Consider the following 10,089-nt stretch of genomic DNA (forward strand, 5'->3'; position numbering starts at 1 on the left):
TGCTGGGTGGGAGAGGGGAGACCAAAATGTTTGCACTAAAGTCCTACAAGATGAGGGAGATTAAAAAAAAAAAAAAAGATTTAAATTTCTTGTCATAATCAAGTTTTACAGTACCTGATAGGAAAGGCTCACATTTAATGGTTTTCTTTTTTTACACAATTATCCATGTTACATCCTGTCTTTCAAATATATGAGAATTGTGAACAAAGGGTCTAGTTTAAATAGCATGCCATCTTTATAGGACAATATAAAGCAATAACTATGTATTCTTAGGCTTTCTAAGCAAAATGGAAGCAACGTGGCTCACGATTTTCGGGTGTGAATGGACACCCATGGTTTGTATCTGATGCTGGCTCAGTGGCTAAGATTCAGTTCAGTACCCTCTTCGCCCTGTGTCGTTCACTGAATTTGACACTAGCAATCAGTCTGTGTGCATAGAGGGTACTGAACTATAGGTGTATAGTGTCACAGGTGTGACTTTGACTTTCCTTAATACTACAACTGTTAGATATTTTGTGGGTCCAGTAAGCGATTTTTATTGCTAAGTTGAGAGTCCATGGTTTTACTTTCAGATTGCTTCTGAAGGGAGGCAGCATCCACATTGGGCTTGGACAAGAGGGTGTGAAGTTAGAGGCTGCTTCAGGCAGAGGTAGCACCAAGCCGGAAGATGGTCACTTGAGGCAGCATGGTGGCTTGGAGGCAAAAGATGGACACACAAGCCAGTCACAGACAAATCGTCTTCTCTCTAAGCCGAGGAGTTTGAACTCCTGAGGTAGTGGAGAGTTATGAAAGGATCGAACGCACAGGAGCAAAAGCATCAGGTTTGATTTACACGGGTCAGCTTGTCAACGCCAAACATTGGGCAGGGCGTGGGAGGGGACTGAGAGCAAGGAGGGAAGACAGAGGACTGCCACCATAATTCAGGGAGAGATGAAAGAGTCTGAGCAAAGGCGGTGACAGTCTGGATAGAGGCTGGGAGAGATGTTCCAAGGGGTGGAGCAGGCCCGGACTTAGGTAGAGCTTCACAATGGCTCCGGACTGCACAGCTTGACTACAGTGGCCAGAGGATGAGAGAATGCAGACTGTGTACGGGATCCAGCTTCCGATTTAGTTGGAAGGAATATTCCAGAGCTTCTAATTTTCTTCAGGGTTGTCATGGCTGGATGGACCGTATACTGCAAGACTCCAGGACAGTGCTGGGAGGATAGATTAGACTGTGTGTGCAGCACCCCTGAACTTTGCAAGTGCAAGGATGACCATTATTCCTTGTGACTAGAGAAACCCCCAAGACCTCCGGATGTCCACAGCATCTTGAGATGGGTTTGAGAGATATGTAAGACCCCAGGATCTAACGTAGCACTAACATAGTTCTTGTTGTAGACTAGTGTTGAAAGGTTCAGGTGATGAGTCCAAAAGAAAGAAAGCCCCCCCCCCCCGCACCCCCAGCCCCAGCAGCTGGAGACACCATAAGGAGGTCACGGAAGGCCTTCAGTACCGGAGCTACCAGAGAAAGACACTCCGTCCCTTCACCACTGTGGCACAGCTTGGGGATGCCAAAAAAGTAGCCATGAAGGAAGACCCTGCCAAAGTACTGGACACAGGGCATAGGGACAGACTACAGAGGAATGTAGATGAGTTTCCAGCACGCTGAGCCCCTGGATCGCATCCATACCCACAAAGCACCAGGCATGTTGTTTCCATTTTGCTTAGAAAGCCTGAGAATACGCAGCCATTGCTTTTACCTTGTCCAGTAAAGATGCCACGTTACTTAAATTAGTCTCTTTGTTCACAATTCTCACATATTTGAAAGATACGAAGTAATGTGGTTAATTTTGTAAAAAAAAAAAAACATTAAATATGAGTCTTTTTATATCAAATAACTATAAAACTTGAATCATGACAAGGAATTAATTTTTTTCCTCCCTCATCTTGTAGGACTCTTTTTTTTAAAAAAAAAAAAAAATTCTTTTCTCTCCTCTACCCCACACAGTAAAATCTTTGTTTACACAAAGGTACTGTACATCCTCAGATTAAAATTATCTAAACCTTTCTCGCTTCATTCCTGTGTACCAGTTCTCTTAAGGATAGTAAGTGGAATAAGACTGTGTGATTGGACCTCAGGCAATGGGGATACCACATAGTCACCACCAGAGTTTGAATTAAAGCTAAGTATGCTTCTTGTCCATCTATGCGGTTGCCCAAGTGCACCCTCTTCAAAGTGTACCTTGCCCAGACACTCCACTCATACTGATGCGTTCTCTTTTCATGATTCTGAATTTACTTCTAACCACTTGCCCTTCAAGTTAGACAGCAGGTATATTTCTAAGAAGTTGTAAAACCCAATTTTACTTTTTTAAATATTTCTATCATTGTGAGATTCTTAAGATGTGCAACAATGGTGGCTTAGAAAATAAATATAGCCATTACCACACATCCGACAGCATCCAGCATTGTGTAGCACTTTAACAAAAGGTTAAGTAGACGTCTCAGAAGAAAGCTGAAATGGAGAGTACATGAGCTATGTGGATTGCAGCATCAGCACCAAACCCATCCATCTTCCTGGAACACGATGAACAGTCACTGGACTGACAAATGAGTGGGCTGGCAACACAGAGTTCTCATGTGACCATGACGAGTGTGTGAAGAAGGTCTTAGTAACTTTGTTTTATGAAAAGGAAACAGAGGCACAGGAAGTTCACCAGACTTAAGCGGCCAAGGTCACAGAGCTAATCGATACTGGTGACATTAAATGAGATCTTCTGGTTCTTCCCACAGCGTGATGCCCCTTTGTAAAAGCCTCACTTTGCATAACTAACTTAAGAGGACCTACTATGTTCCTCTTGTAAAGAAGAAAACCTAATTTATGTGTTGTAAGTTAAAGGAAATGGCAGGGGAGATTTCCCCCTACAGTTGGACTGCTCATTTGTAAATGCACAGAATCATATATATATTTGCCAATTTTGAAGACTGGCTGATGGAACTTACCAAGAACACACAGATTGCTGGTCGTGGGCAAAGGAGAAAATGGAAAAGGGCAAAATACAAAGCCTGACCGAATTTCCACTCATCTTTGCCTCTTCGTCCTGTGCTTTATCAGTTCTTTCATATTTAACTAACGTTCCATCACGACTACAGACTTGCTCTTAGACGGAGATGTTCTCTTTATTAAGTTGTCACTATAAATCTGCTCGATTGATATGTTAAACTAATAAAACAGGATTTGACTGCAAGTGGGCGAATAAGCTCCAAACCTAACAGATTTTGAAAGTAGTAGAGGAGGGAGATAGGATGCCATGGAGCCCTACACGTCCTCCTCGGTCACAGCAGACCCCGTAGTGGGAGAGAAGGATTACATTTCAGTCCATGAGCCACAAAGCACAGGTGGTACCTACTGGTGGCGGCTGCTCAGCACATCCCCCACCAGCCCCGAGATTCACACAGGTTCCCTTTCTGAACCCAGGCTGGGCTTTGCACACCTACTATGCTCTTTATCCTGATCTTTGTGTTTTAGGGGAAGGTAAACAGAAATTGGAAGGTCAAGCACTGGCTGCGAGAAGGAAGATTTTGTTTCTGTTGGGCCAGAGGGGAGCCTGAAACAAAAAATAAGGACAGCATCTTCATCACCAGGGTCCTTTCAAACAATAAAATCGGGTCTGTCTCTTTATCACTGCTCCTGCAGACACTACTCAGGAGAATCTGGGCGGGGCAGCACTGTCTCTGCTTGTTTGACTAGGTCTTTGATGGGTGATGGTGTCACATGACAACGGTAGGGACATCAGTCTCAGCTGCCTGGCAGACTTTGCCAGGCACACATTCAGGGGCCTGACTGAATCGTCAGTTCAATGTTATTATTATTATTATTATTATTATTATTATTATTATTATTTTTAATTCATCCTGCTCTGACTCAGGGGTCTTTTTCCTCCAATTAACTTCTTGACAGCACTGAACGCAACCTGACTGAAGGTTGAAGTTTAAGGTAAAACATGAAGCTGATGACAATTTGATAAGAAGGCCCAGAAGCTATAAATACGTGTGTGAGATTTGGGAGGACGTGGCCATGCCCTTCCCAGCAAGCACACAGAAGATTCACGGTGCTGTTTACTGAAGTGCTCTAAATTTAGAAGAGGCAAGTCTAAGGGAACCTGGCTCTGTGAGTCAGCCAAGAGCCATCTGATCCTCCCTAGCAGGGCCCTGCAGAGGAGAGAGGCCACTGAAGCCCCTGTGGGGGAATCACCTCCAGGGTTGACGCCTGTGACCAAGCAAAGCCTTGCTGGTCAGAAAGTTTGCATGGAAGGGGGCTGCTCATCTCTATTAGATTCTTCTAGCAGAGCAGATTCACCCACAGATCTAGGCTGGAAGAGACAAAGGGGGACATTCTTGGGCAGTTCTGGCCAGCTTCCCAGGGCTTCAAACTTGTGATACAACTGGTTGAATCGTCTCTAGAGGTGAAGATTGTGAACGAGTCTTCAAGGCTGGAAACACAGGGATCCTGAATCTTTATCTGGTTTTTTAAAAGCTTCGAAAGCTTTTATGCTTAGATTTTTAAGTATATGAAATCTTTACAATTGCAGAAATGGTATTTCTTCACCTGTGCTTCAAAAAAAAAATTTTTTTTTTAAATTTAAAAACTGCCTGGCTTGCTCAAGAATGAGTTTTTCAGCACCTATGTTGCCATATGATTAAATTAAAACCATTTAAGACAAAAATATATCCATTGTTTCCTTCTCTTCATTTCATTTCTTTCTTTCTCTTTTCTTTCTTTCATTTTTTTTTCCATGGGATGGGTGTTCAAGACTGAGTTTCTCTACATAGCCTTGGCTGTCCTGGAACTCACTCTGTACTAGGCTACTCTCAAACTCAGAGATCTGCCTGTCTCTGCCCCTGAGTGCTGGGATTAAAAGTATGCATTACCACAGCCCTGGCAGATACACCATTTCCCGCCCCCAAAAGGAAATTTTTTGAACTTGACCTGAAGTAATTGTCAGTGATTTGTTATTTTCCATGAACAGATATTAATCTCAGTTTAATTACAAAAAGTAAATATCAATAAAATATATTCACTGGGCTTGAGGGCCTCACCATGTGTTACTATGTAAACATCTGAGTGGGGATGTTCAGATACGAGGCTGGGCATGATGTAAAGGAAAACGAGATGTGGCAAAACATTTGGCAAAAGTTAGCTATGGTTTCTAGTGGGTATTAAGATTTAAACTGGGTTTTAAGAAGATGCTATAAGTAAGATTTAAGAGTCATACTAGGGCGGAGTGAGGAAGAAGTAATTGCTGACAATGAATGGAAGTGGCTGGGAGAGAAATGGGAGCACTGGACTCCTTCTTCCTCCTGGTCAACCCTCCCCACTGCCCCATCCCACCTGGCTCTTACCTAGCATAGAGCATGAGGCTCCCAACTTGTCTTTCTGCTTTTTCAGCTCTGAGTCCTCCATAGAATTCTCTTTTCCATTCAGTATTATCACTCAGGGCTTTGATGTACAAATCACTTATTCCTTAGTACATTTATAAAGCTATGCTCAGCATTCAAGGAGATGTGGACCGGCAGGCAAGGCAGTCAGTTAAGGAGATTGGAACCTCTACCCATGGTGAGCCAGTTCTCCAGGAGAAGCAGGGAGTGAACCACGTTGCAGAGAATAATAGATAAGTGCAAACAATGAAATAAATAGCGCACTGGAAAGTAACAGTTGCTGCTTAAAACTACTGAACAGTTAGAGGACATTGAAAATAGTGGAGCTGGGAGTGGAGCAGATCTGAACACAGATCTGTCACAGTGGCCCTCATGGAGAAACTATTTAAGTCATAACCTGGAAGAGGAGAAAGGGCTTGCTTGTGAGTGCGGCTAAGCAGAAGTGTTGTGTGAAGAAGAGGCGGCCATTGTGGGCTGCTTTTCCAGAGAACATTTTGGAATAAATATGGAGGAATTTTGAATGATAAAAGCATAAAACTCAAAGCAGAAAATAGGACCAAGCACATACTTAACATTCCGAAAGGAAACAATCTAGAATGTTCTTGTGTTGGGGATAGACTGGAGGAAATAGAAACTGAGAGTGCTCGCAGTTTTTTAGCTGTCTAGGAGGGAGAGGAAGGAGATTGACAGTAGAGAAATGCAGAGGCAGCGAGCAGTTATGCAGTGTAGCTAGAGCGAGGGGCTCGCTGTTGCGAATGGAGAGGGGCAACACTTCTCCTCAGGGTGTGTTGTTTAATTTTGTTGAGACAGTGTCTCATGATAAAACTCTGGCTGGCTTGGAACTTGCTATGTAAACTCATATTGATCCACTGCCTCTGCTTCCTGAATGCTGGGATTAAAGGCAACCTGGAGTTAACAATTGGCTCTATCCTTCCAAGATTCTGCAGCCCTTTTTTGTCTTGAGCTGAGGTCATGGCCAGCTTCCTCTTAGTAGTTTTGTGACTTCTTTGGGAGTCCTAGCTCTCTAGGAATATGTCTTCATCTAAATTCCTTTGAAGTTATTTGATGATTTCTATTAAAATAAAGAAGTACTCCATGTACATAATAGCTAATGCTAAACTTTGGTTATCAAGGACAGCCTGATTATTGTTTAGACCATTGCATTCCATACTGTGCTCAAAGCCAGGGACACAGGCAAAAGGGTCAGATATGTGAAGAAACATGCATAGTATACTTTACAGGTGGAAGGGGACCTTCATGTTTGTTATAGCTCCAATACTAAGATGGGGTGGTGTTGACAGAAGTAAGGTGGTGGGTCGTTATATATAAATTTCCTTGAAATGTAAGAGGATAAGAATGGAAAGCTTTTGAAAAATGACTACAAACAACATTAACCAGGAGCAAAAACCTTAAGCTAATTTCTTTATGTTTTCAATCTAAATGGCATACAGAAGCTTCCTAAAAATAAACAAAATAATGTCTTCAAATGGCTGCACAGAAGGTCAAAATAGCCTTGTTTTCAGTGTCGGTTGGGTTAATTAGGTTTTCATCACTTTGAGAGAATCAGATTAGGGAAAAGGAAAAGTTTATTTTGCCTCAGAGGTTTAGAAGTTTTCAAAAGTCTGTGAGCTGGTGGCTTCGTCTATCTGCACCTGTAGTGGCACCTGGTGATCTGGGTTCATGCCTAGCAGTGAAAAGGAGAAAAGACTATAGCACACACTATTCTTTAAGGGCTATGGCCTCAGAGACCCAAAGAACTTGCACAAGGCCAGTGGTCCTCAATCTTCTCAGTGCTTTAACACAGTTCCTCATGTTGCGGTGACTCCCCTACCGTAAAATTATTTTTGTTGCTACTCCCTAACTGTAATTTTACTACTGTTATGAATTGTGATGAAAATGTCTATGCTTTCCAATAAGCCCAAAGGGGTCCCAACTCACAGGCTGAGAACTGCTCAATAACCCCCACTGTACGTACCATGTGTACCATGTCCCCGAGGTAAACTCTTCATTTATGTATTAGGTTGGTGTCTGCATCTCCACTGGAACTTTCTCCATATATACATAACTGAGTCACTAGCAATGACATTTAGTTTTACATTTTACAACAGATATTTTCTTGGCTTCCTCAGTCTTTATACACAAAAGGATGTCGTACCTATTCTTATAAAAGAAGCACATGGAATTGAGTTCAGTGAAGCCTAATTTTAGTATCGGATTTAATTGTAGTTGTATTTTATAATATTCCTCTTGATCACTCCATCAAAGAGCACAAACTATTATTCAGTTACTGAATCCTTTTTATAAAAATGTTCAACCATATTTCTGATCAAGTATCTATATGTTTTTTCCAGACTAGCTAAGTTTCAGTTCCCTTAAGAATGATCAGATTATGTTATTTTATTGTCCTTTTTGTTCTTGTAGAGTCTGACAAATGGGAAAAAAAATCTATGTATTACTAATACGGGCAGGCTTCTGACGGCAGTGCTTGTGGAAGATGGATTGAGCTAAGTGATCCAGGGGTCGTTCTTCCTGCGCATTTCTACTCTCCAACAAAATCCACAACTCTAAGTTCCTCTCCCTGAAGGCTACAAAACCAGAAAGGCTTGGCTGAATCTGTTGCTAGACGCAAATCCAGGATTAGAGGACAACTCTACTGTTGGGAAGAGTGGTGAGCGCTAGCCTCCGGAATATCTTAGATGAGTAAGTTAAGAACACTGCATTGATCTAAATTCTCCCCAGGTGCTCGTTATCGCAAAACCAGCAATACAACTAGTAGCTGTGGACAACAGTGGAAGGTGCATTGCATGCCAGGCCCCTTTTAAAGCAATTTCCAAGTGTGATCTCCTTCAATCCCCATCCAGACCTCAGTCACCATTCTTTACCCATTTGAAAGGGTCACCTGGAGTCTCACCAAACAGGCTGTACACTGTCTAGGCCGAGTTGCAGGAGAGGTCATTCCTACTCTTACAGTGAGTGAAACAAAGTCACCAGCATTCTTCCCTTCAGAGCAGTCACAGTAGGAGCTGAAAGCAGTGAAGCCCAGTGGCTTGGGAACTGATCCAACACAGCTGCTCAACAACACAAGGACAAATGTGAGGGGTCTTAGGAGGCCATTCTATGATGGATGACAGTTCGCTCAGAAGCTGCAAAGCCTACTGGTTCCTGCCCAAATATGTTCATCAGCCAGGCACTCATTTCAGCCACTATCCATGACTTAAATTCTATACCACAATCTAAGGAATGCGAATCATATTCACTGGCTTTTAGAGATCCCTCTAGATAACACAGCAGAGTCAGCCAGATGAACAAAGCATTTCATAAAAGAAACCCAGCAAATAACAAATAGGAAATTGAAAGGGCACAGGCTCCGAACACCACCAGCCTTCGCAGATATGATGATGGGCCCAGATACCAGTTGTCTAATCAAGGCTGAAGTAGCTCCTTGGACACAGTGCCCAGGGTACACAGCTGATTCCAAATGGACTTGCTCCCAACACAGCCTGGGAACAAGTCTTGAGAACTGAAGTCAGAGTTCAAAACACAAACCTGTCTCTGAAGCCAGGCTTCTTGTTGAATCTAAGGGTTTCCCATGGGTACAAAGTCAAGCACTGGGTTGGGGACACCAAGTGTTGATAGATGCTACTTTGCAAATATGTTATTTTCCAAGTGACCATGTATATGCATATATGGTGTACGACTATGGACATTCATTCTATGTAGGGTTGTACAGCCATTATGCTGAAATAGGACTTAGGGGTGATTTAAATGGTTTTCAAGGAGGATTTTTGCCTTCCCTTGCCATATATATATATATATATATATATATATATATATATATATATATATATTAGTTTTCGAGACAGGGTTTCTCTGTGTAGCCCTGACTGTCCTGGTAGACCATGCTGGCCTTGAACTCAGAAATCCACCTGCCTTTGCCTCCCAAGTGCTGGGATCAAAGGCGTGCACCATCACGCCCGGCTTCCCTTGCTTTTTGTGTTAAGGTATGTCCCACAGGCCTGACCAGTGTCAAGCCTGTGGCACACTGAGTAAGAGAAACCATTATATAGATGTCTTCCAGCATCCAAGAACTGATCCAGACCTGCTTGTTAATACAGCGGCATCTCTTCTGGAATAAGACTCGAGAGAAGTGTGTGTGGCCCCGAGTGTGTTCATCTGTCTACTAAGTCTTAGGATATGGCAACTCACAACCAGGAGAACATATTCCAAGTTGGTTCTCACATAGGAAAATTGATATGTATTAGCTTGGATGAAAATGGCTTTCCTGTTTGCGTTTCTCTACTTAGCCAGAAAATCTTCTTCACTTATTTCTATTCCAAGAGGCTGTATGAACGGTAAACATACAAATACCAACTTGAATCATATAGAAGAAGGGAACACATGTTTTCAGGACATACTAAAATAGCACAGTAAAATCAGGCAGGTGTTTGAGCAGGGAATATGAAACCATCTTCTCAGAAGGCTCTGGGGGGGTTTATTTAAATGTTTTCAGCAAAATAAACGGTTACTAGGAAAACATGTTGTAAACATAAGAAGGGTCTGTTGGCTCGAAATGTAGCTGGCTGATTTCTCCTTCCTTTGTAATCCCATTTAAGCTCAGTAGCAAAACTCAGCTCCCCCCACCCCCCACCCCCCACCCCCCACCCCCCA

This window comes from Mus pahari, chromosome 4 (genome assembly GCF_900095145.1).
Source record: "Mus pahari chromosome 4, PAHARI_EIJ_v1.1, whole genome shotgun sequence".
NCBI classification, from domain to species: Eukaryota; Metazoa; Chordata; class Mammalia; order Rodentia; family Muridae; genus Mus; species Mus pahari.